This window comes from Nyctereutes procyonoides, unplaced genomic scaffold (assembly GCF_905146905.1).
Source record: "Nyctereutes procyonoides isolate TBG_1078 unplaced genomic scaffold, NYPRO_anot_genome, whole genome shotgun sequence".
NCBI classification, from domain to species: Eukaryota; Metazoa; Chordata; class Mammalia; order Carnivora; family Canidae; genus Nyctereutes; species Nyctereutes procyonoides.
In genome coordinates, this window is record NW_026575040.1 from 12148342 (window position 1) to 12174412 (window position 26071).

The 26071-nt window shown below is 38.0% G+C and overlaps 1 protein-coding gene across 7 annotated transcripts in view; it reads left to right on the plus strand.

Moving 5' to 3' along the window:
- The first annotated feature begins 607 nt into the window (after window positions 1-607).
- Window positions 608-26071, plus strand: part of HERC1 (HECT and RLD domain containing E3 ubiquitin protein ligase family member 1) — a 195294-nt gene continuing 169830 nt past the window's right edge. For 6 of the 7 annotated variants that reach the window (XM_055320269.1, XM_055320276.1, XM_055320272.1 and 3 more), the window contains exon 1: window positions 614-748. The gene's annotated coding sequence lies outside the window, so the exon portion shown is untranslated. Of the gene's footprint in view, window positions 749-26071 lie in introns of all 7 variants that reach the window. The other variant, XM_055320270.1, reaches the window with a different exon arrangement.

Below are 26071 nucleotides of genomic sequence, written 5' to 3' on the forward strand. Positions count from 1 at the left end.
AGTGTGTCTCGAGTGAAACGCTTTCATTTGCTTGAGCTGCACCTGCCAGGGTCTGCGGCCGGGTGCGCGGCGAGATAGGAGCGCAGAGCCCCGCCGCGCGTCCGAGATAAAGGGGTGTGGCCGCCGCGCCCCGATGCCTGCTTCTCCACGCGTCGCTCCGTTCCGCAGCATCAGGACTGCGGGCGGTGGGGTCTTCTCGCCCCCTACGAGGAAAACCGGGAGCCCCGGACGGCCCGGCCCGTAACCCCTCACCCCCCTTTGTGAAACGTCTCCAATTGTGCCTCATAAGCGGAGTCCTGCCCCAGCGGGCGGACTGCGCTGTTTGTACTCCGCAGGGGCTGCAAGGCGAGGACCGCGTGGCCCAGAACCTGAGTCAACACCTCCCCCGCCCCCCGCCCCCCGCTATCAAATCTCCTTCCCTTTTGCCCTCCTCCCGCTACTCCGCTCCACGCTCCTCCCCCAACTCCTGCCTCCCGCGCAGGGCCTGGGGGGGAGGAGGGGGCGGGGGGCAGGGGCGGAGGGGGGCGGGGCGAGCGGGCAAGACTGCGCGAGAGTTCCTTCCAAATCCTGCGAGACCTGCCTGCCGCCGCCGCCGCCGCGCCGCCGCCGCCGCCTCTTACGTCTTTCCCTTTGACAAGTCGCCGCTGCTGCAGCAAAAATAAAGGACGCGGCCGCCGCAGCCGCTGCCGAGCCGGGCTCGGGTCGCCGGAGCCGCGCCCCACCCCTGCCAGCTCCGGAGCCGCGTACGGTAACGCTTCTTCTTCTCCCTCCCGGCCACACCTGTGCGTGTGCCCCGAGGGTCGCGCAAGGCCGGCCGGGGCCGTTCCCGGGCCGCGGCCGAGCGGGGGGCGCCGGGGTCCCGGGTGGGCGGCGGGCGGAGGCCTGAGGGACCCCTCCCGGCGTCGTGCGGGGCCCCCGGCCTCCGGGCCCTGCCCCCCGGGCGCTTGCAGAGCCGCCGTAGGAGCAGAGCCGCTCTCCCGAAGGGGCAGGGGGACCCGCCCCTCCGGCGGCTCTCGCTGTACTTGCCCCTCGACCCGCGGGGGTCGGGCCTCTGACCTTCTCCCCCGCCCCTTTATCCGCCGACGAGGGCCCCTCCGCAGGCCGGGGCTAGGGCGGGGGGCGGGGCAGCGGCCTGACTCTCTTTAGGGAGAGCCGCGACGCCAGGGTCCCCCTCCCCCCCCACCCCCACCCCACCCCACCCCCCACCCCGCCTTTTGAGGGGTGGAGGTTGGGACGACGTGTCTTCCTCCTTTCCTCTGCTTTTGGGTGGGGGCAGCTCATCCCCTAGTAAATCTTTCTCCTAATCTCCCCCCTCGGTAACATAACAGTTTATAAAAGCCTGTGCTTCCAGGAGGATAGACGAGCTGCATTGTTCAGTCTGTGGGTAAGATGAGGGTGATGATGACAAGAGCTGTCCCAGGGAACCTGGCGAAGCCTTTTCTGTGATGGGGGGTAGGTGCTTGGGAGACTCGAGCGCCGGAACTGGTTGGTACCACCTTGCCCAGGAGGTTATATAAAAAGCCATGCTGTCCAACCCAGAGAGCTGGGAGCAGAGACAGAGCTTGCTTGATTTTGGAATAATGTCTACAGTACTGTAGGAGATATGGATAGTCAGAACTGCAGTTACACCAGATTGGGACTAACTTGCCCTTGTAATTCCATTTCCAGAGATAGCATTTCATGGTTACCATTTTGGTGTTGCTTCCTACCAGACACCTACCTACCAGACACCTGACTTTTTTTTTTTTTTTTCAGCTAGTACTTGGCTCATCATTACTTGGGACTTCCCCATCCTCTGTGTTTCAAGATGATTTGTCCCTTTGGCCCGCTTGATTAAAACTGGTTGCTTGTTCACAATCACTGGCTCTACTCTGTCATTACAGTCTCTTTCATTGGCTCTGCCGAGATGATTGTTTAAATGGTTTTAAAAATCAGGAGTTAAAAGAGTATCATCTCCTTGGATCTAGTACATACGTGCTTTTTCCACCCCGTGGTGGGCGCTGAAAAGGAGCGGTATTTGTGGAAATCAAACTATGATTATTCACAGTGGGAAGAAACCTCAAGATTTTATAACTTTGATTTCAGTTGGTTATTTTTAGGCCAAAATCGTTATGTGATTCTGTTTGTTATAATGCCTTTGTGATTGAGGTGGGATGGGTATGTACCTTTGATTATATAGGTTTCTGTGGTGTGAGTTTTTATAAGCAAAACTGTGTGTTCTAGGTCTGGATGTATGCACACACATATAATGCACCTGTAGGTGAGTATATCTTGGAAATGAATTAAAATGTATTACTTGAGAAAAGAAAGCATTAGGTTGGACAAAGCATAGTCTTATAATATTTCTCCCAAATTATATGACAGGATTATATGGCAGGATGAAACAACCAGGGAGGTTGGAAATCTGGCAACTTTAAAAAATAGGATAGTGTCATTTGTCATCTTTTAAAAATCTTTTTGTCATTTGTCTGAGGTTGTCATTGGAATGGATTAAATGGCCTATTAAGGCATTTTGTAATTCTGAACTTTTATGAAATTTGCTTTCCCTAAGGTTTTCTAATCACTTTACTTCTTAAATTCCTAGTCATGCTGTTTACATGTGACACTTACCATTCATTTGCTGGTCATGTATCCCACTCCCAACGCAGGCATCCTGGTGGTGCATGGAGGGGAAAGCAAATGTAAACGTTTGGGTTACTTAGTCTATTAATGTAAACATCTTCTGCAAATCCTGTTTGATTAAAGGAATTTCAAAGACTGTGTTGTTGATTGGGCTGGATTGGTTAGTAGAGGATGTAAATAAATAATAGCAATTGAATTCTAATTTCCCAAGCATTTTTTTCCCAAAAAAGATGAAATTACTCCTTCTTAAAAAAAAAAAAAGATACATTGAACAGTTGATCTTTTAAAATTCAGATTTTCAGTACAGTAACAATAATAAAGACTTTGTGGTTTGGGATATGGAGAGAATTTTGTTAGGCTAAAAGCAAATTGATTTGTGAAACAGTCTAAATTTTATAGTTGGACAACTGTGTAATAAAATAAAAAAAATTACTATAACCTGCAAAAGATAATTTTTTATATACATAAAATTTTGGCTTTACAGACAAATGAAATGCATTGTAATGGCCATATACAGCAGATTATCATGATGTTGAAAACAACAAATTGGTCACATCACTTAAAAGGAAATTTGCAAAGCCAGTAAAGTCACAACAGCTGGCAAATTTTTTTGACTAAAAAAAAAGTATAAGGGAACATAAAGTAGCTCATTTACTTTTTAGATGCCTGATATGATTTCTATGATTTTAGTTTTTTCTGCTGTCATTTAATGGGCCCTCTAAATTAATCGGAATATTAAATTATAGGTGAGATCCTTGAGCAAAGAAATATGATAGTTGGGTAAGTTGATCAATTGATGGATTTTATTATTTTTAACTTTATTTTGAAGTAATGTTAGACTTACATAGATGTTGCAAATATAGTAAAGAAAATTCCTATAAAATATTCTTCATATACCATCTCCTGATGTTGACAATTTACTTAACTATAGCACAGTGACCAAAACTAGGAAATTAGCTTTGGTATAATACTATTAACTAACTGCAGACTTTCTTGCAATTTTCCTGGTTTTACCCCTAATGGTTTTTTTTTTTTTTTGTTGTTGTTGTTCCACAACCTAATTCATTGCATTTAGTTATCTTCCTCTTCTCCAATCTGTAACAGTTCCTCAGTTTTTCCTTGTCTTTCATGATCTTGACACTTTTGATGAATACTGTCAATTTGTAGAATTTTTCTCTCTTTGGGTTTGTCTGATGTTTTTCTCATGATTAGATTGAAGTTATGTATGTTTGCAAGGAAACCACAGAAGTGATGTGTCTTCAGTGCATCATTTTAGAGGGGTGGTGGTGTTGAGATGTCTTATTGCTAGTGATATTTTAACATTGATTACTTTGTTAAGGTGGCCTCTGTTTTCTACTGTAAAGTTACTATTCTGCCTTTTGATACATATCTTGGGGGAGATACTTTGAGACTATGCAGATACACTGTTTCTCTTCAAAACTTATTCATACCGATTTTAGCATGTGTTGGTAGATACTGTCTGCAGCAGTTACTGTGGTGTTTACCTAATGGTGATTTTTTTTATAATACATATTACTGTAATTCTTCTGTTAGGAAGAGGTATTTCTTTCTCATTTGTTTATTCAATTATTTATTTATGTAATTATAATCTCATGGGTATTTGTTTTATTCTACATGTTATAACCCAATAGTATTTTTTTATTGCTCAGATTGTTTCAGCTTTGGCCATTCATTAAGAGCCTTTTCAGGTTGGCCTTCACTTTTTTTTCAAGCACTTCCTTTTATTCTGGCATCATAGGCTATTTCTTTTTTTTTTTTTTTCCATAGGCTATTTCTCTCTTTTTTTAAATTTTTATTTATTTATGATAGTCACAGAGAGAGAGAGAGAGAGAGGCAGAGACACAGGCAGAGGGAGAAGCAGGCTCCATGCACCGGAAGCCCGACGTGGGATTTGATCCCGGGTCTCCAGGGTTGCGCCCTGGGCCAAAGGCAGGCGCCAAACCGCTGGGCCACCCAGGGATCCCCCATAGGCTATTTCTCACTCATGTTGTATATTTCTTTGTACCAGTCCTGGAATCAATAACTTGTCTAAGGAACTCTGATTCTTTTTATTGGAGAATACAATTTAAATCAAGATCTGGATGCTAGTTGTGCTCACTGGGTTTGTCAATGCCCCTAGGCCCTCAGAAGGCCTCAGAGGACAGAGCTAGGAAATATAGGTGTATATACTAATCCTCCCACACATACAAGTTAGTGCACACATATGCATTTATTTCTATATTTATATTCTATATATATTAAAAACCATGAGCTCATATTGATAGCTTCTTATCTAGTCCAACACCACAAGGTTCATTCTAACCTTTACTCCTTTCTTATTTGTAACTTTTTTCTGATAAGAAAAACCTGGCTCTCCTTATCTGTAGACAATAGGTCATATAGATACTAGATCATATCCCACTTGTTCACTTTTATGCTCATCAAGTAGTTACTGATTGCTAACCCATTACATTTATGAGAAACATATTTGCTAGTTAGAGTACAGGTTTTTTTTTTTTTTTGTCTTTATTCTCACAGTATCTAGACAAAGTATTATTTTCTGAAGTTATTTAGGTTCTTCTCCACTCTTTTAGTGTAGTTATGTTATTTATCTGTAATGCAGTTTGGTTCTTTTCTTACTCTTTGTATTCCATTTTGGGTTACCCCCTCAGTCCTGGTTGATTTTGATTATTTATCTAGGTCTCTGAAACATGACTGTTACTAAACATTACTATATAAAAAGATATAATCAGAGAAATGTCACTTATTCCTACTACCTGATTCCCACCTCCACCCCCTTGCCCCAGTCTGTTTTCCTAGCCCCTAGTGTCTTCAATTTTTTTGGTTTATCCTATTATGTCTTTTACACAAATGAATAGATTGTATATGTTTTGTTATGGTCCTTTCTTTTTTTCTCATACAATTTTATTTATTTTTTAAATATTTTATTTATTTGAAAGTGACAAAAAGCATGAGCTGGGGGAGGGGCAGAGGCAGAAGCAGATTCTGCAGAGTGGGGAGTCTGATGTGCAGCTTGATCCTAGGACCCTGGGATTATGACCTGAGCTGAAAGCAGATGCTTAACTGACTGACCCACCCAGGCATCCCTCTCATACAATTTTAATTGAGATACAATTCACATACCACAAAAATTACCGTTTTAAAGTGTACAACTCAATGGTTTTTCATATATTCATAAGGTTGTGCAGCCATCACCATGATCTAATTCAAGAATGTATTCGCCACTCCAAAAGGAAACTCTGTATCCATTAGCAGTCATTTCCCATTCCACCTTCCTTAGCCACTTTTAACCACTATTTTGCTTCCTGTTTATATGAGTTTGTCTATTCTGGACATCCATGTAAATGGAATCATATAATATGTTGACTTTTGTGCCTGGCTTCCTTCACTTAGCATGATTTTTTTCAAGGTTCATCCGTGTAGCATATATCAGTACTCCATTCCTTTTTATGGCTGAGTGATAATTATATGAGCATATCATATTTTATTCATCTATGCCTCATTTGATGGACATTTGGCTTTCCATTTTTTGGTCATTGTGAATATTGCTGTGAACATTCATGTACAAGTTTTTGTGTGAACGTATATATTCAGTTCCTTTGGATATATACCTAGGCATGGAATTGCTGGGTTGTGTGAGAACTCTGTGTTTAGCTTTTTGAGGAACTGCCCAACTGTTTCCTTTTCCTTTCTTATGTGAAGAGTAGCGTGTTATAGATACTCTTTTGCACTTTACTTTTTTTTTTTTTTACTTGAAATCACTGGATATCCTGGAAATCACTCCAAATCCATTCATTCTTTTTATTTTTAATTTTTATTTTTTTTAAAAAAGATTTTATTTATTTATTTATTTGTGAGAGACCCACAGGAGAGAGACAGAGGCAGAGGGAGAAGCAGGCCCTGTGCAAGGAGCCTGATGTGGGACTCGATCCTGGATCGTGGGATCATGCCCTGAGCCAAAGGCAGACGCTTAACCACTGAGCCACCCAGAGGTCCCTCCATTCATTCTTTTTAATAGATATTGTTCATTCTTTTTTACAGCTGTACAGCACTCCACTCTGTGGGTATATTCTAATATACTCAGTCATTCTGTGGGTATACATTTAGGTAGTTTCCTATATTTTGTAATTACAAACAGTATTACAGTAATTGATCTGTGCATGGATATTTTTGTATTATTAGAGGTGTATCTTCAAGGTAGATTTCTGTAAGTGGAATTGCTGGGTTAAAAGTTGAGTGCATCTAGTAGTCCCTCTTATGTCTACAGTTTCTCTTTCCATGGTTCCACTTATTGGTGGTGAACAGTGGTCTAGAAGCAGATGATCCACCAGAAAGGTCAGTAGTAGCCTAATGCTACCTCACAGTGCCTAAGTGATTCATCTTACTTCATCTCATCATGTAGGCATTTTATCATCTCACACCATCATAAGATTGAGTACAATACAATAAAATATTTTGAGAGACCATATTTATATCTTTTTTTTTTTTTAAGTAGGCTCTACATCCAAAGTGGGGCTTGAACTCATGACCTTGAGATCAAGAGTTGCGTGCTGTACTGACTGAGCCAGCCAGGCCCCCCCTACATAACCTTTATTACAGTATGGAGTTGACCTTTGAACAACATAGGTTTGAACTGCCTAGGTCCACACAGTACTGTAAACCTATTTTCTCTCCCTTATGATTCTCTTAATATTTTCTTTTCTTGAGCTTATTTTATTATAAGAATATAGTATATAATGCATATAGTATCCATAATATGTATTAATTGACTTCATATTATTGGTAAAGCTTCTGGTCAACAGTAGGCTTTTAGTAGTTGAATTTTTGGAGAGTCAAAAGTTATATGTAGATTTACAACTGCATGAGGTATTGATGCCCCTAACCTCTGCATTGTTCAGGGGTCAGTTGTGTTGTTATAATTATCCTATTTTATTATTATTGTTGTTAATCTCTTACTCTGCTTAATTTACAAGCTAAACCTTATTGTGGGTATGTATGTAGAGGAAAAAACACTGTATAATAGATTTGATACTATCTGCGATTTCGGGCATCTCCTGGATAAGGGTGGGGGCTACTGTATGTAGTTGTGTTAGATATTACAGAAGTGTTGTACTTATTTGCATTCCCACTGGTATTGTATGAGAACACTTGTTTTCTCCATAACTTCACAGAGAACGTGTTATGGTATTTATTTTTATTTTTGCAAGAGATGACTGACTTTATTTATTTTTGAGATGACTGACTTTTAAAAATGCCCTATAGTCATTTCCATGACCTATTGTGTAGGGGCACTTAACCTGTCATTGGTAGGTTCTGATAGCTTGAATGTGAAATACATTGTCCGCTAATATTGCACTGATACGTGCAGGTTATTATGTGCAGGTGAAATCAGTTGGAATGCATTTTCTGGTCTAGTCAGGGTTGTTCATTGAAACCTTTTGCATTTAATAGGAGTTATTGCATTGATTCATAATACCCATGCTGTGAAATACTTTTGGAGTTTAACAAAGGATAACTGAAATTGTAAGGAGAATGTTCTTTTCTCCAGAGTATATATGTTATAGTAGTTTTGGTTCACATTGTATGCTAGTTATTTTGAATAGTAGACACAGTACATATTGAAGTCATGGTATGGTAGTTATTTGACCAATAATGGCTGTATCTGGAAACTTTTCTTTTATATTTCCATAAGAAAGAAGGTTACTCTTAAGGAAGACGAAATGAGAGTGTACAGTTCTGGATTAGGATAATCTTACCAAATTTTAGTGGGACCAAGATACTAAGGCAACATGAAAAACATCCCCATCTTACAAGGAAACAAATGTTGTCCAGTTAGAAACTTAGGTTCTTTCCCAGAAAGAATACTCTTCCAAGTGCTGGGGACACATTATGAAAAGACAAAGATTGTTTTTTAAAAAACATTTTATTAAGTATGGTTGACACACAATGTTACATTAGTTTCAGGTGTACAACAGAGTGATTTGATTTGACAAGTCTATACAAAAAACAAAAGTTCTTCACCAGAGGAGCTTACATTCTAGTAGTTTTCTGATGAACTGGTGTTCTCAAGAAAAGATGCTGAGTGCTGATTGTGAATGGAACCAGCAGAGGTTTGTGTAAATCTTAAAATGATTTTTTGTTGCTATAAAAACTTCAAATGACACTTGATTTTACTGGTTACAAAGAGAAGCCCATGAAAAGTCATAGGAAGGTAACTTATATTGTTCACCAATCTCTCATTTTAAAGGATTCCTAAGAGTAGAATAATAATAATAATAATAATAATAATAATAATAATAATAATAGGATAATAGTATAGTAGAGTTTTTTTCTCAGCTAGGGTTCTGTGAGAAAACTAAATGCTCTAGGACATTTGGACAGTCACTGTATGTAAAGAATAAAGTTATTTCCAGTGCATCTAGAATGGCACTAGATATGTACTATTCTTTGGAGGATTGAGAAAATATTTACTCCAGTGTTCGCTTCACGGTCTCTGGTTTAGATGATGAACTTCAGTTGAGAAAAGTCATGGACATTGTAGTCAGATCTGTTTTATTGTTTTTTGGTTTTTGGTTTTTTTCCCCTAACTCTGTCACTTGCTAGCAGAGTGATGTTGGACAAATCTTAACTCTTAAATTCAGTTTCCTGATCTGTAAAAATGAGAATAATAATAGTTTCTTCTTTCCAGTCTGCATTTATCCATTTCTGTGGCTTTAAAAATTCTCTATGCTGATTGACTTCCAAACTTTTATCTTCATCCCAGACCCCTTCCCTGAGATCCAGTGTTATAGTTTATCTTATTCCACATTTCACTGACGGTCTAATGAGCATCTCAAACTAAATTTGTGCTATAAAGAAGGTGTGATTCCCGTCCTCATCATTTCCTCCGAATCAGCTTTTATTTTAGTAAATGGTGGGACCATTCAGCTAGTTACTGGGGCAAAAAGCCTAGGTGTCAGTTGTAATTTTTCTCTTTTCTTCATACCATATAATAAGCCCATCAGGCAAAACCTCTTGACTCTGTCTTTTGAATATATTTCCAATCTGATCATATATCTTCATCTCTACCTTATATTACTTTGGTCTAAGCTACCATCTTTTCCTGCTTGGGTAATTACAGTCTCTTAACTGCTTTCCCTGTTTTCTCACTAGGTCTCTGAAAGTCTATTCTCCACTTGTAACTAGAATGATTTTTTTAACTGTCAGCCAGATAGGTGACTCCTCTATTTAATACTTTACAGTAACTTCCTTTTACAATTAAAGTAACAGCCAGGGCAGCCCCGGTGGCGCAGCGGTTTAGCGCCGCCTGCAGCCCGGGGTGTGATCCTGGAGACCCGGGATCGAGTCCCACGTCGGGCTCCCTGCATGGAGCCTGCTTCTCTCTCAGCCTGTGTCTCTGCCTCTCTTTCGCTCTCTCTGAATAAATAAATAAATTAATTAAAAAAATAAAGTAACAGCCAAATTCCTGGTGTTGGCTTATAAGGCACTACATGCTGTGTTTAATCCCTGTCTACCTCTCTGTTCATTCTACTTGTGCTACGCTGAACTCCCTATATTCTTTGTTCATGACAGGTACGTTCCCAGGGCTCAGTATTTGTTCTTGCTCAGCTCAGAGTGCTCTTTCCTCAGGTCTTTGAACTGTGTCCTCCTTCCCATCATTGAAAAGTTTGCTTAAAGAAGAGTTCTCAGAGTTTACTTCTTTAGAGAGATTATCAGTCATCATACTATAGAAAAGTGATCATTTCCCCTCCACTCTCCTTGTCTTTTTTTTTTTTTTTAAGATTTTATTTATTTATTCATGAGATACACAGAAAGAGAGAGAGAGAGAGAAGCAGGCTCCACGCAGGGAGCCTGATGTGGGATTCAATCCCGGGACTCCAGGATCACGCCCTGGGCCAAAGGCAGGTGCTAAACCGCTGAGCCACCCAGGGTTCCTCTCCTTGTCTCTTTTGCTTCATTTTTTTACACTTGTGCTTCCTGAAATTTAATGAGTCACTTGTCTACTTGTTTATTTGCCTACCTCACTAGAATGTAAACTCCATGAGAGCATGAATCTCTATGTCTTATGCATTCCAGCACTTCTAAAAGTCCCTGGTACATAGTGAGCCAGGAATGCAGCTCTAGGAACTTGACCATGGAGTAAAGTTGTCTCTAAATTAAATAATTCTACCTTTTAAATGTTTAATGCCAATGGAGAACTATTTTTTAAAGGTATCAAACTATTTTATTTTATTTTATTTATTTTATTTTATTTTATTTTATTTTATTTTATTTTTTTATTTTATTTTATTTTATTTTATTTTATTTTATTTTTTATTTTATTTTATTTTTTATTTTATTTATTTTATTTTATTTTATTTTATTTTAATTTTAGAGAGAATGAACACAAGTGGGAAGGGTAGAGGGAGAGGTAAGAGAGAATCCTAAATAAGTTCCACACCCAGTACAGAGTCTCTGACTCGGGGCTCCATTTCTTAACCCTGAGATCATGACCTGAGTGGAAATAAAAAAGTGTGATGCTCAGTGGACTGAGCCACCTAGGTGCCCCAGTGGGATAGGATTTTAGATCAGCCAAAATCATCGCAGTGAGGCTTGCCATTTCCATACCCTTCCCCACCTGCCAACTCCTCCCTTTGTTAGAGAATTCTGATCCGCACTCGCACCACCTACTAAACTATGTGATCTTGAGCAAGTTACTTAAACTCTCTGTGCTTCAGTTTCCTTATCTGTGAAATAAGTGAGTTAAATGTAGTTCAGATAATTAACAATTCAATCAGATTTAACCATGGTTTAAATAATAGGTAAAAGTACTTAGAATAATGCCTAGTGCACAGTAAATGTTCAAGAGTTACCTAGTATTATTCCTTTATATGTGTATCTGTCTATACCACACCCTTCACTAAATTACATAAATCTATCATTCTTCTTCGTTCCTTCTTTTTAAAAGAATAAACAATGGTGAGAAAACAAAAACTATGACCATATTATTGACAAAATTTCATTATATATGATTGGATACTTGGTTGTATAAGAAAATTTAGTGATACTTTCTATAAAAGATACTTTTGTTTTTCAATTGTATTAACACATAGATAATATAATCTTTCTAGTTTTCTAGATAGTTTTAGAAATAGAGGATAACCTAATGATATTAAGGAGCAAGTTTAGTCTGTAAATTGTCTAGAGTGCAATCAAGTAGTAAAATAATAATGACTTACATTTGTGTTTATACTTATGTATACACACATATATGTACTGTGTATATGGCTTCTAGTTGCAAAGTACTTTGGTAACAATTTTCTCATTTGATCTTCATAACAACTCTGTGGATAAGGCAGATATTCTGGTATTTGACAAGGTTCCGCAGAGGAGAGAGGTAGCTTTGAGGAATGAGCCCTTGAATAACCTCTAGTTGCTAGACCTTTTATTAGGTTCTTTATTCATAAAGGAAGTGTTGCCATTTCTTCGGAAGACTGCCAGACTGTGAGAGTTAACTTCTGCATTGTATGGTGTTATGGACTTGATCTCTTAAATAGGTGATTAGAAATTACTTAATCTGGAAAAAGGAGATAATTTGGTATGATGAATGGCAAAGATGGCCTATTGAAATTGGCATGTTCTTAATTTTATATTGAAAGCCTAGCTATTTTTAAGAAATACAATTTAGATTAAAACTGTAATTCTAAAAAAAACCCTGTTATTCTAATTGCAACACTGTTATAATGTTTTTTTAAACTAGTATTTTAATTAAAACCTAGCTGTTAGGCTGCAGTAATATTGATGCTTTTTTTGATTGTATTATAGATTAGGATAGAGGTAGAGTGTTTTACTTTTTGGAAGTAAAAAAAAAAAAACTTTGGTAGCTTCTAAAAAGGCTGATGTGAATGTATAGAAGTAGTGAAATGCTGATAAAAGTTTAGTAGGGTCCCCTCTTTCCCGTATTTATTTTGGAAATAGTTTAAATTGTTTTGGTTAACTTAAATTGGTCTGAGATATTAAGAGGGGCTTATAAAACTCTTAAAGGTACACTGTATAAAGGAATATAGTCAGATGCAAACTCATAGAATCACTTTACTTTTTTTTTTAAAGATTTATTCATAAGAGACACACAGAGAGAGAGAGAGAGAGAGAGAGAGAGAGAGAAAGAGAGAGACAGGCAGAGGGAGAAGCAAGCTCCATGCAGGGAGCCTGACGTGGGACTCGATCCCGAGACCCCAGGATCACGCCCCGGGCTGAAGGCGGCGCTAAACGGCTGAGCCACCAGGGCTGCCCAGAATCACTTTAATTTTTTTTTTTTTTAGTGATAGTCACACACACACACACACACACACACACACACACACACACACACACACACACAGAGAGAGGCAGAGACACAAGCAGAGGGAGAAGCAGGCTCCATGCACCGGGAGGCCGACGTGGGATTTGATCCCGGGTCTCCAAGATCGCACCCTGGGCCAAAGGCAGGCGCTAAACCACTGCACCACCCAGGGATCCCTGAATCACTTTACTTTAAAGTAGTTCATGATTGACAAAATGTGACTTTGTTTTGCAAAAATCTAAGGAATTGCTGAATATTTTGTATTCTTAAATTCTCTTTCAGTTCTCACTGTTATTTTCTTATTCCCTGGTGCTCTCTTATAAATGCCTCCTTATCACCACCCCCTCCCTCTTGGTCTGCCATCTGTTGGTTTGGCTCTTTATTTCAGAGTAGGAAGGCAGGAAAGGGTGTTCATACACGAGATAAAACTAGTTCTTCTGGAGCTCAGTGAGCTGGAGCACTTATGCAATAAGTCTGCTAATGATAAATTCCAGAAGTACCATAGCCTCATAGGACTAGAAACATAGTGATGACTCTGCAATATTGTCTGCAAGTTTTTTGTGATTGTTGCTTTATTTATTACATAAAAACTAAAAAAGTATACTGAAACACTATATTTTTTTTCATAGAAAGCCATAAATTGGTTAGATACAAACAGGCTTGCAAATAACAGTAATTATATAAGAAAGTTTAGCATGTTGAGTGTTAGTGAAATTCATGTCAAATGATTTCTAATATTACCTTATAAATATAATTTGATCATGGTAAATTGACATTCAATTACGCCTGACTGTGGCTTAATCTATTGTGGGAATAAGTAGAGACTGCTTGCGGTCCTAGGCAGGTAATTTAATTCCCAGACAGCATTTAAAAAAAAAAAAAACAACTTTTTATTACAAAGTATTTTAAAGGTGTTAATATAAAACAGAATAGTATAAAGAGCTCCCATGTACTCATAATTGAGCTTCAAGAATTATAGGCAGTCTTGTTTCCTCTCTATTTCTACCCCCACCCCCAATCCCTGGACTCTTTTGAACCAAATTCTAGACATAGACATATTTAATTTGTAATTTCAGATATTTCAGTTTTGATTTCTAAAAGAGTCTCTCTCTTTTCATAAAATAAACAAAATACCATATCATACAAAAATAAATTTATAGCAAGTTCTTAATATCACACCAAATACGTAATCAGGTTTCAATTTTTCTGATTGTTTTATACATATATATATACACATATATAGTTTTTTTTTTTGCTTGAAGTGGGACCACAATAAAGTCACATGTTACAATTGTCACGCTTTTTAAATCACTTAATCTTTTAGACTCTTCCTCCATCTTTTTTTTCCTTTCTTAAAGCTTTTTGTTAAGAGAGACTCAGTTGTTTGCTCTGAGAAGCTTCCCATATTTTCATTTTTCTGATTGCATTTCTGTAATATCATTTAACATGTCATTCTGTTTGCTGAATTTCTTGTAAATTGATAAATTTGTCAGATTTTTGTTCTCATTGTAGGAGTACTTGATAGGAGTGGTTTGTATTTCAGGAAGTACATAAGGTCTTGTTATCTCTGGATGTTAGCAGCTATTGATGATCATTGTTTAGATTTATTAATTCATCAGGGATTGCAAAATAATGAAATTGTATTGTTTCTTCTTCATATATTAAGCGATGTTCTTTTGGCTAGTTCTTCCACAATGTAGATTTTGTATATTTAGGGCATTGTATTTATGCCTGAACTGGTTCTGGGATGATTGACAAGGTTCAATGTTGGGATTCCTTTAAGAGAAGAGTGCAAGTCCTTATTATTGAAAATTCAGAGGCTACTTAGGAATATTGAATAATTAAGACTTTGTTTAAAGGATGTTTGGCCAATAAATAAGTTAACATGCCATCATGAGATAATATCTTGTGACTTAGCATGTGTAGCTAGCTGGCCATTGATTGGTGTTTGTTCTTTTTAGAGGTCAATGTTCATATTCAGAAATTTCAAAAGTGATTTGTGCAGGGCAGCAATTACTGTTTCTTGAACCAGATTTCTCAGCAGGAATTTGGGAACAGGCTGTATGTTTGAATTAGATTTTAAATATGTTGAGTTTACATAATAGAATATTTTATATTAAAGGTTATAAAGAACTAGAGCAGCAGCATTTCCTAATGCGGCTCCTTGATAAAAGTGTTTTGGGACCAAATAAACTTGGTGAACATTGTGCACTTTATTATGCTCTTTTGGAATGTAATAGTTCATATTAATATGTAAAATAAACCTGTTTAATATTAACATAGCCTTTTGCAAATTTATTTCATCACTGAACCTTTTTTTCTGCCTCATAACATCTTGAAGAACCAGTGAAACAAATTTTCTTAAAGGAAACATTTTGGGAAATGTTGGCCTAGAGGATTTGAACAAATAATAAAGAAAAATGGCTGATGATGATGAGTATGTATGACTTCGCTACAGTTGGTGGAGACATTTTGATAGGTAAATAAGACATTTTTCAGTGAGAAAAAAGCAAGAGACATATGTTGGTTGCTTGTTTCATCTTAGCTTATAAGAATTATACTGTTAGAGAAGTAGTATTAGAAAAGGACAAGTCATATATAATATTTACTGTAAGTCAGGCATTGTTTTTTATAGTTGTTTACAACTTTACGTACAGGTGTACATAAAGAGGCACAGGGAGATTAAATCGTTCAAGGTTACATTACAGAGTTGGTGACACAGCAGAGCCTCGTTCTGAACCTAGGCAGTCTGGCTTCAGAGTCCATGTGCCTAGCCACTACTCTACATTGCAACATACGGCAGATCATAAAATATAAGTAAGATTAAAAGGAGATTTTAACATCTGTTTGGAGGGATCAGACATATTTTCTTTCAGGCAATCAGGACCATAAGAAAGGAATGTGGAATGTGGAGAGCTGGCTCTGTCCTAGTGAAGATAAAACATGGAAACCTGGGAATGATTATCCATAAAAAGGTATACCTCCTGAAGAGGTAGAGTAGTTGCAGGTTAGAAAGTTAAGAGGATACTGTTAATACTAGAAGGGAATTGGAACTCCCCCCCCCTTTTTAAAAGATTTTATTTATTTATTAATTCATGAGAGACACACAGAGAGAGGCAGAAACACAGGCAGAGGGAGAAGCAGGCTCCATGAAGGGAGCCCAGTGTGGGACTTGATCCCTGATCCCCGGACTCCAGGATCACATTCTGGGCCGAAAGCAGGCGCTAAACCACTGAGCCACCCAGGGATCCCCCTGGAACTTGCTTAATAAGACCATCTTTATATATGAAATCTGAATTTAGGGGTACATGGGTAGCTCAGTGGTTGAGTGTGTCTGACTTTGACTCAGGTCATGATCCTGGGGTTCTGGGATCGAGTCCTGCATCAGACTCCTCACAGGGAGCCTACTTCTCCCTCTGCCTTTGTGTCTGCCTTTCTCTCTGTGTGTCTCATGAATAAATAAAATCTTAAAAAAAAAAGAAATCTGAGTTTGCATAGTTTGTTCATGTGCTTATAGGAATAATCATATATTAGTATATTGTATTAAAATACTTTCACACGGATTCTCATTTGATTCTCTAAACAAATCTGAAAGCTGGGTAGGTACTATATTTTCCACAGCAAGACTGGTTCTCGAATTTAGATTTTCTGCATCATAAAAGCTAAAATGTTCTATACTGTGTATGTAATACATATATATATTTATATATACATATAATACATATATTTATATATGTGTGTGCATGTGTGCTTACATATGTACATATATATATATCACATTGCCTCAGTTCTTGATAAATAAAATATATTGATGAATAGAGTGTGCTTTTGAAATGAGATGAGGATTTGGATCAGAAAGAAAGATACATTTTAGCAAGTGAAAATTATTCCCTTCTTGAGGTCCCTGGGTGGCTCAGTGGTTTAGTGCCTGCCTTCGTTCCAGGGCGTGATCCTGGAGTCCCGGGATTGAGTCCCACATTGGGCTCCCTGCATGGAGCCTGCTTCTCCCTCTGCCTGTATCTCTGCCTCTCTCTCTCATGAATAAATAAATAAAATCTTTTAAAAAAAAGATTCCCTTCTGAGTGTGAAAGGTAATACATAAATGCTATTGTAACAAATATTGATTTTTTTAGATAGTATAAGGAAATATAAAGTGGAAGGTAAAACCTGTTCAACTATGCAGATTAACCACTGTTAAAAACTAATGTGTAATTCTCCAGATGTTTTTCTAGATCTATTTGTATGTATAGGGAGTTTTTTTCAAAATTCTATACATATTGTTTTATAATCTGAAATACTGTATTCTTAAAAGAGACTATCCAGGGCAGCCCCGGTGGCGCAGCGGTTTGGGGCCGCCTGCAGCCTGGGGTGTGATCCTGGAGACCTGGGATCGAGTCCCACATCGGGCTCCCTGCATGGAGCCTGCTTCTTCCTCTGCCTGTGTCTCTGCCTCTCTCTCTGTGTCTAGGAATAAATAAATAAATAATCTTAAAAAAAAAAAAAGAGACTATCCATAGGTACTTGGTCTTTTGCCTCTACCATAGTAAAAGGGTACATGTAGGATGACTGGCATAAAATGGGAATATCTTCGGCAAACTGGGATGTACAGTTACACCACACGTATACTTTAATAGCTGACCTGTTAGTAAAGGCAAGGTGAATCCCTGTGTGGGAGTAGGTTAATTTATGGAGGCAATAAATAGTATAAAACTTCATTTTATTGTAGACTTTTGGAAAAAAACTTATTTTCACATTACTAGATCAAAAGATAAGTAACTCAGACCTTAATGTTTAGATAGACATTAAGAATAAAGTATGGGGGGATCCCCGGGTGGCTCAGTGTTCTAGTGCCTGCCTTCAGCCCAGGGTGTGATCCTGAAGTCCCGGGATGGAGTCCTGCATCAGGCTCCTTGCATGGAGCCTGCTTCTCTTTCTGCCTGTGTCTCTGTCTCTCTCTCTTTCTGGGTGTCTCTCATGAATAAAAAAAAAAAAAAAGAATAAAGTATGGCTAGGGACACCTGGGTGCTGCTTCAGTGATTGAGCATCTGCCTTCGGCTCAAGGTGTGATCCCTCTGCCTGTGTTTCTGCCTCTTTCTCTCTCTGTGTCTCTCATAAATAAATTAATAAAATCATAAAAAAGAATAAAGTATGGCTCTTTTGGAACATTGTATTATATGAACTCTTTAAGTGTGTATGAGTGGGTATGTCTATAACCATCTCTGATTATCTGTACTTTTGGAATGGTAGGGAGAGGAAAGGAACTTGGTTGTGGAATAGATTTTTGTTCCTTTTTTATTTTTTAAAGATTTTATTTATTCATGAGAGAGAGAGAGAGAGAGAGAGAGGCAAAGACACAGGCAGAGGGAGAAGCAGGCTCCATGCCGGAAGCCCAACATGGTACTCGATCCTGAGTCTCTAGGATCACGCCCTGGGCCGAAGGTGGTGCTAAACCACTGAGCCACCCGGGCTGCCCAGATTTTTGTACTTGATGTCAATTCTTCAGCATTCTTGCTTTCTGTATTATTGACTGTATCTAGTAATTTGCCTTTTCCAAGCAGACAAGGCAAATTTTGCCCAAGCAGATTTTGAGAGTGGTCTTATTTTAAAGATATTTTTCTTTCTGAGGATTGTGTTGGTTATATTTTGTTTACATGTCTCAGAATTTTCTTGTTGGTTTTAAGTTGATGGTAAGGCTTACAATTTTAGCCATGCTAGAACTTTTTCCTTTCTATATAAATTTTAAAATCAACTTGTCTAGAGGTGGCTGGCTGACTCAGTCGGTAGAGCATGAGACTCTTGATCTTGGGTTGTGAGTTCATGCCCACATTGAGGGTAGAGAGTACATAAAAAAATTAAAAAGTAAAATCTAAAAAAAACACCTAAGTTTATCTACAGTATTGCATTAAATCTGCAGATCAATTTGGAGGAGAACGATTTTTTTTTTAAATATAGCCTACCAATCTAGAAACATAGCATGTCTCTCCATTTATTTAGATCTCGTTTAATTTTTTTTCATGTGTCTTATAATTTTCAGCATGTAGGTCATTTACATGTTTCGTTAGACTTGAGCCTAGGTATTTCATTAAAAATTTTTTCCCTTTAAAAAATGTTTTAAAAACTTTTAATCAGGGCAAGACCGGGTGGCTCAGTGGTTTAGTGCCACCTTCAGCCCGAGGTGTGATCCTGGACACCCGGGATCGAGTCCCACGTCGGGCTCCCTACATGGAGCCTGCTTCTCCCTCTGTGTCTCTGCCTCCCCCCCCCCCCGTCTCTCATGAATAAATAAATAAAATCTTTAAAAAAACTTTTAATCAAAATATAATATAAATTCAAAGTGTACATATAATAAGCATACAACTAGATTAGTTCCACAGTGATGGATTTATTTTCAAATTCTATTTTCTGTCAACCTGAGAGATTTTTAGGAGGGAGGGAGGATTTAAGATGAGCAAACAAGACAAAGCTTCCCATTTCCCTCTGAGTCAGGTCTTCATAGTGTGACTTCATTGTTTTGTTCATAAGTGAATTCTCAAGACAGAGCACATATTCAGATAGCTAAATTCATTTCTTTTTTTCAAAGATTTTATTTATTTATTCGTGAGACACACACACACACACACACACACACACACACACACAGGTAGAGACACAGGCAGAGGGAGAAGCAGGCCCACTGCAGGGAGCCTGATGTGGGTCTCAATCCCAGGACCCCCCAGGATCATACCCTGGGCCAAAGGCAGGCGCTAAACCGCTGAGCCACCCAGGGATCCCCCACTAAATTAATTTCTAAATCAGTTTTGTTACGTGGATTTTCCCTGCTGTAATTTACATCCAATCACGTGGTAATAGAGATTTGCCTAGATGTTTTCTGATACAGGAATTAATACTGTTTTAAAACCATGAAGATGTGGTTTGAAGATTTAAGAGATGGAAAGTTCTGCCTTCTTTTTTTTTGAACCCAAGCTATTCCCTGCCTTTTAGCTTCCTTTTGTGTGGTTTGTATAAAGCACAAACTGAAGTAAACTTGTCATCTTCTGTCTGGCTTTTATTTTCCTTGCAGGAAAAATAGGCAACTTAGTGTTGATATTTATGGGAGTTTTTTTTCTGCTTTTTGAGTAAGATTTACAAATCTAACTCTTGAATTTATTTATTTATTTATTTATTTATTTATTTATTTATTTATTTATCTATCTATCTCTTGAATTTATAGAGATGATATCACTGTAATTACTTAAAGGAAAATGATTTATGTAGCAAGGAGATTAAAAATGAGATTTGTTTACTACAGATATTCTTGGAAATAAATGAGTTTATTACGTATATTCCATTAGGAAGGACATGGTTAATTATAGAGAAATATCATTTAACTCTTACGTATATTTTTATTGTAAAAGATAATCATTTTTTCTTCTTTACATTGCTGGGGCTCAGCTGTTCCTGATTCATTCCTCCCCAAACTTTTATTTTGAAAATTTCTTAAATCTATTGAAAAGTTAAAGAATAGTACAATAAACACCTATATACTTTTCACCTCATTTCAAAAATTGTACCAATTTGCTGCAGTTGCTTTTTTTCTTTTCTTTAAACACAGGTGTACATATACTTTGCTTTATTTTTTTAAAGATTTATTTATTTATGATAGACATAGAGAGAGAGAAAGGCAGAGACACAGGAGGAGGGAGAAGCAGGCTCCATGCCGGAAGCCCGATGTGGGACTCGATCCCGGGACTCCAGGATCGCGCCCTGGGCCAAAGGCAGGCACTAAACCGCTGAGCCACCCAGGGATCCTCTATACTTTGCTTTAAGAGAGAATAAGTTGTAATCACCAGATACTTCCCCTTTATATACTTCAAGTGTATGTCTCCTAAAAATAAGGACATTTTTCAACACAGCTTCATACCTTTGTCACTCCTAAGGAAAATAACATGAATTCATTATCATCTGATATGCAGTGTCTATATTTAAAGTTTTCTAGTTGTTTCCATCTTATCTTTTATAGCTTTTTTTTCTGATTTCAGATCCAATCACATTGATATATTGCTTTCGGGTTTTATTTCTCTTTAGTCTCTTTTAATCTAGAACAATCCTATGCCCCCCCACCTTTTAAGTGACATTAACTTTATTGAAGAATCTAGGCCATTTGTCAATATGTGTCCTGCAATCTGAATTTGCTGATTTTTTCTTTAAGATTGTATATTCAGGTTAAACATTTATTGTACGAACACTGTATAGGTGCTGTGTACTTTTTATATCACCTTAGGAGGCACTTATTGCCATTTTAGGTGATACTAAATTTGATTACTTATCTTAAGGTGATAACTATTACTAGATCACTTCATTGTAAATGCACATTTTTTCTTTCCCCTTTGTAACTAGTAAGTAATCTAGGGGTGGTATTTTGAGATTGCGTGAAAATCTTTTCTCCCATAACCTTTTCCAGTGGTCTTGGCATCCATGGGAAGATTATCCTTCCATAGATAATTCTTTTATTTTTTTAAATAAATTCTTATATATACACATAGTAAGAAACTCCCATGGTACAAAGGAGGTCACAGCAGAATGCTTATCTCCCATTTCCACTTTCCAATTTTTTTCTGGAACTGTTGCCAGTTTCTTTGTGTATCTTTTCAGAAGTTCTAAACCGCTCCAGTCATGCATTCATTTATATTTCCTGATTTTTATTTCTTTTTACATAAATGGTAGATACTACATAGTGTTCTACATCTTTTTTTTTGTTATAGTAGAATAACATCTTTATCATTTAAACCATTTGTGAAATGTACAGTTCACTGGCATTAAATGTGTTTACAATGTTTGTAACCATCACTACTATCTGTATCCAAAACTTTTTATCATCCCCAATAAAAACTCTGTACCATTAAATAATAATTCCTTCTTCCTCTCACCCACAGCCTCTGTACCCTCTTTGGTACTTTCTCTATGAATTTCCCTATCTTTGGTGCCTCCTTTTTTTTTTTTTTTAAAGATTTTTTTATTTATTCATTCATGAGAGACACACACAGAGAGAGAGAAAGAGAGAGAGAGAGGGGCAGAGACACAGGCAGAGGGAGAAGCAGGCTCCCTGCAGGGAGCCTGATGTGGGACTTGATCCCAGGTCTCCAGGATCACGCCCTGGGCTGAAGGCGGCATTAAACTGCTAAGCCACTTGGGCTGCCTTCCTTGGTACCTCCTAAAAGGGAATCATAAATTTGTTGTTCTGTGTCTGGCTTATTTCACTAAATATAGTACTTTCAGGGTCCACTCATGTTGTAACATACATCAAAATTTCATTTCTTTTTATGACTGGGTAATATTCCGTTGTGTGTGTGTGTGTATACACACACACACACACACACACGTTTTGTTTATCTGTTTATGTATTGATGGACATTTGGGTTGTTTCTGCCTTTGGGCTATTGTGAATAATGCTGCTATGAATATGAGTATACAAATTACCTATTTGAGTCCCTGCTTTCAGTTTCTTTGAAGACATACCTAGGAGTGGATTTGCTTGGTGTACATATTAATGTATTTTTTAACTTAATGTATCATAGTTATCCCAGTTTAACACATTCCAGATAATTATAGATCTTCCTCTTTCATTTTGATGATTACCTTCGATCCTAGTATTTGTATATAATTCATTTAACCAGTTTCTTATTGGTGGACTTCAGGTTGTTTCCCTTTTTTGTTTTTTTACCTTTTTTTTTTTTTTTCTTTTTGCTCTTCTGAACAAGGCTGCAATGAATAGGATATCCTTAGTTTAGGCAATGCCTTATTTTTTAATTAAAACAGCAATGGGAAAATGTTGACTGAGCCTAGTCTCAGTATCCTAAAATTAATCTTTTCATAAGCCAGATACCTAATTGCTCTTTTATTTTAGGCTCTCATGTCTCAACTCAACTTTTAGGGTGTCTGTTGTGTCCTGGCTACACCTTCCTTCTCTTCATTCCCTTAGTATTATCCATAGCTCCTGTTGGGTAATTTTGTTAAGCAGTGTTGTCATGTTGTACTGTAATTCTTTACGTATCCTTATTCTCTTTTGGGTTCTGAGTCCTTTAGGAGCCCTGTGCTTTGTATGTAATGGACCTTCCAACTATGGAGAAATTTGCACATTTTGTCAAGTTCCTAGTAGTAACCTTTGTAAAAATTAGCATATAGTTACAGAGGTTTTTTTTTTATTTTTTAATGTGCTGATAGAATTGACCTTAGTTCAATGGTAAAGGTACTAGGAGTATATTTCTTTCTTTGTTTTCTTTTTGGATGAAGAGATAGAAAAATTACTTTGAAGCCTTCTAGCATTTGGTACTACTAAGTCTTCTCCCCCCCCCCCATATCTTATACCATTAGAGCTTTCATATAGTCTTTTAAGTTTTTTTCTCCTCAAAATCATATTCACATATTCTGAGATTATATGAGGAGCTAGCCACAGTACCTTTTTCTTGCATTTTAGCTATGTCTCCATTTTTTATTTTAGGGAGCCTCATAACGAGTTTTGTTTTTTTTAAAGATTTTATTTATTCATGAGAGACAGAGAGAGAGAGAGAGGCAGAGATACAGGTAGAGGGAGAAGCAGGCTACCCTACCCCAGGGAGCCCGATGTGGGACTCGATCCCGGGACCCCAGGATCAGGGCCTGAGCCTGAGCCGAAGGCAGATGCTCAACCACTGAGCCATCCAGGCATTCCAAGAATGAGTTCAAGTTTAAATTGGATATATCATTGGGAATTCAGTGAGGATGAATTTACCAAAAGATGGTATGATTGACATGACTTAGTCTTTAGATGCCAGCAAATTGATGGCTCTAAAGAAGGGGGAGACTTTTTTCTACAAACAATATATGGTGAAGACCATTGGCCTCTTCATGCCTCTCAAAAATCTATTATCGTTGAAGTGTATTCTCTGGTTCATGACCACTAATAAGCAACAAATTAAGGTATCCTGCATGTACTGATTTGTCTTTGTATTTCTGGACTAATTTTATCTATTTGTAAAGCTTGTTGAACTTGGCCAATGGCATAACTTGCTTTACCCTTTTGTTCCTTTTTCTTATTTATTTATTTAAAAATTTTATTTATTCATGAGAGACAGAGAGAGAGAGAGGCAGAGACACAGGCAGAGGGAGAAGGAGGCTCCATTCAGGGAGCCTGATGTGGGACTCGATTCTGGGACTCTGGGATCACACCCTGAGGCACAGGCAGACGTTCAACCTCTGAGCCACCCAGGCTTTTTCATAAAAAAGTGCATTGATCTTCTAAAAACTACCCAAGGTCACTAGCAGCCATAGTTTAAAATCATTACATTGAAAGCAGAATCATTAAATACATAGTTAATTTGCTTATAGCTAGTTATCACAAACTTTTTGTACTAGAACATTGTAGTGATGTATTTTTATTTTGTTTTTTTTTTAATTTTTTTTAAAGATTTATTTATTGATTGATGAGAGAGACAGAGAGATAGAGGCAGAGACGTAGAGGGAGAAGCAGGCTCCTCACAGGGACTCGATCTCAGATCCTGGGATCATGCCCTGAGCCAAAGGCAGACCCTCAACTGCTGAGCCACCCAGGGGTCCCTGTATTTTTGTTTATTGCATTTTGTCAATGAGAATTACTATATTTCTAATGTTTTACTACCATGATGGAATACAAAAGAAGGAACTTAAAATAGTTCAAATTATTTACCTTTGGTGGAAATGTGGTGGACAACTAGAGACTATGCAATGCAATACTTACCATTTATTTTTACAGTTTTCAAAGTACTTTTATGAGATGAAAGGGTCAACCAGGAAATTAAGGAAGAATTAAAAAGATTCATGGAAACTAATGAGAATGAAGATACAACTGTTCAAAATCTTTGGGATGCAGCAAAAGCAGTCCTGAGGGGGAAATACATCACAATACAAGCATCCATTCAAAAACTGGAAAGAACTCAAATACAAAAGCTAACCTTACACATAAAGAAGCTAGAGAAAAAACAGCAAATGGACCCTATGCCCAGCAGAAGAAGAGAGTTAATTAAAATTCGAGCAGAACTCAATGAAATCGAGACCAGAAGAACTGTGGAACAGATCAACAGAACCAGGAGTTGGTTCTTTGAAAGAATTAATAAGATAGATAAACCATTAGCCAACCTTATTAAAAAGAAGAGAGAGAAGACTCAAATTAATAAAATCATGAATGAGAAAGGAGAGATCACTACCAACACCAAGGAAATACAAACGATTTTAAAAACATATTATGAACAGCTCTACGCCAATAAATTAGGCAATCTAGAAGAAATGGATGCATTCCTGGAAAGCCACAAACTACCAAAACTGGAACAGGAAGAAATAGAAAACTTGAACAGGTCAATAACCAGGGAGGAAATTGAAGCAGTCATCAAAAACCTCCCAAGACACAAGAGTCCAGGGCCAGATGGCTTCCCAGGGGAATTCTATCAAACGTTTAAAGAAGAAATCATACCTATTCTACTAAAGCTGTTTGGAAAGATAGAAAGAGATGGAGTACTTCCAAATTCATTGTATGAGGCCAGCATCACCTTAATTCCAAAACCAGACAAAGACCCCACCAAAAAGGAGAATTACAGACCAATATCCCTGATGAACATGGATGCAAAAATTCTCAACAAGATACTAGCCAATAGGATCCAACAACACATTAAGAAAATTATTCACCATGACCAAGTAGGATTTATCCCTGGGACACAAGGCTGGTTCAACACTCGTAAAACAATCAATGTGATTCATCATATCAGCAAGAGAAAAACCAAGAACCATATAATCCTCTCATTAGATGCAGAGAAAGCATTTGACAAAATACAGCATCCATTCCTGATCAAAACTCTTCAGAGTGTAGGGATAGAGGGAATTTTCCTCGACATCTTAAAAGCCATCTACGAAAAGCCCACAGCAAATACCATTCTCAATGGGGAAGCACTGGGAGCCTTTCCCCTAAGATCTGGAACAAGACAGGGATGTCCACTCTCACCACTGCTATTCAACATAGTATTGGAAGTCCTAGCCTCAGCAATCAGACAACAAAAAGACATTAAAGGCATTCAAACTGGCAAAGAAGAAGTCAAACTCTCCCTCTTCGCCGATGACATGATA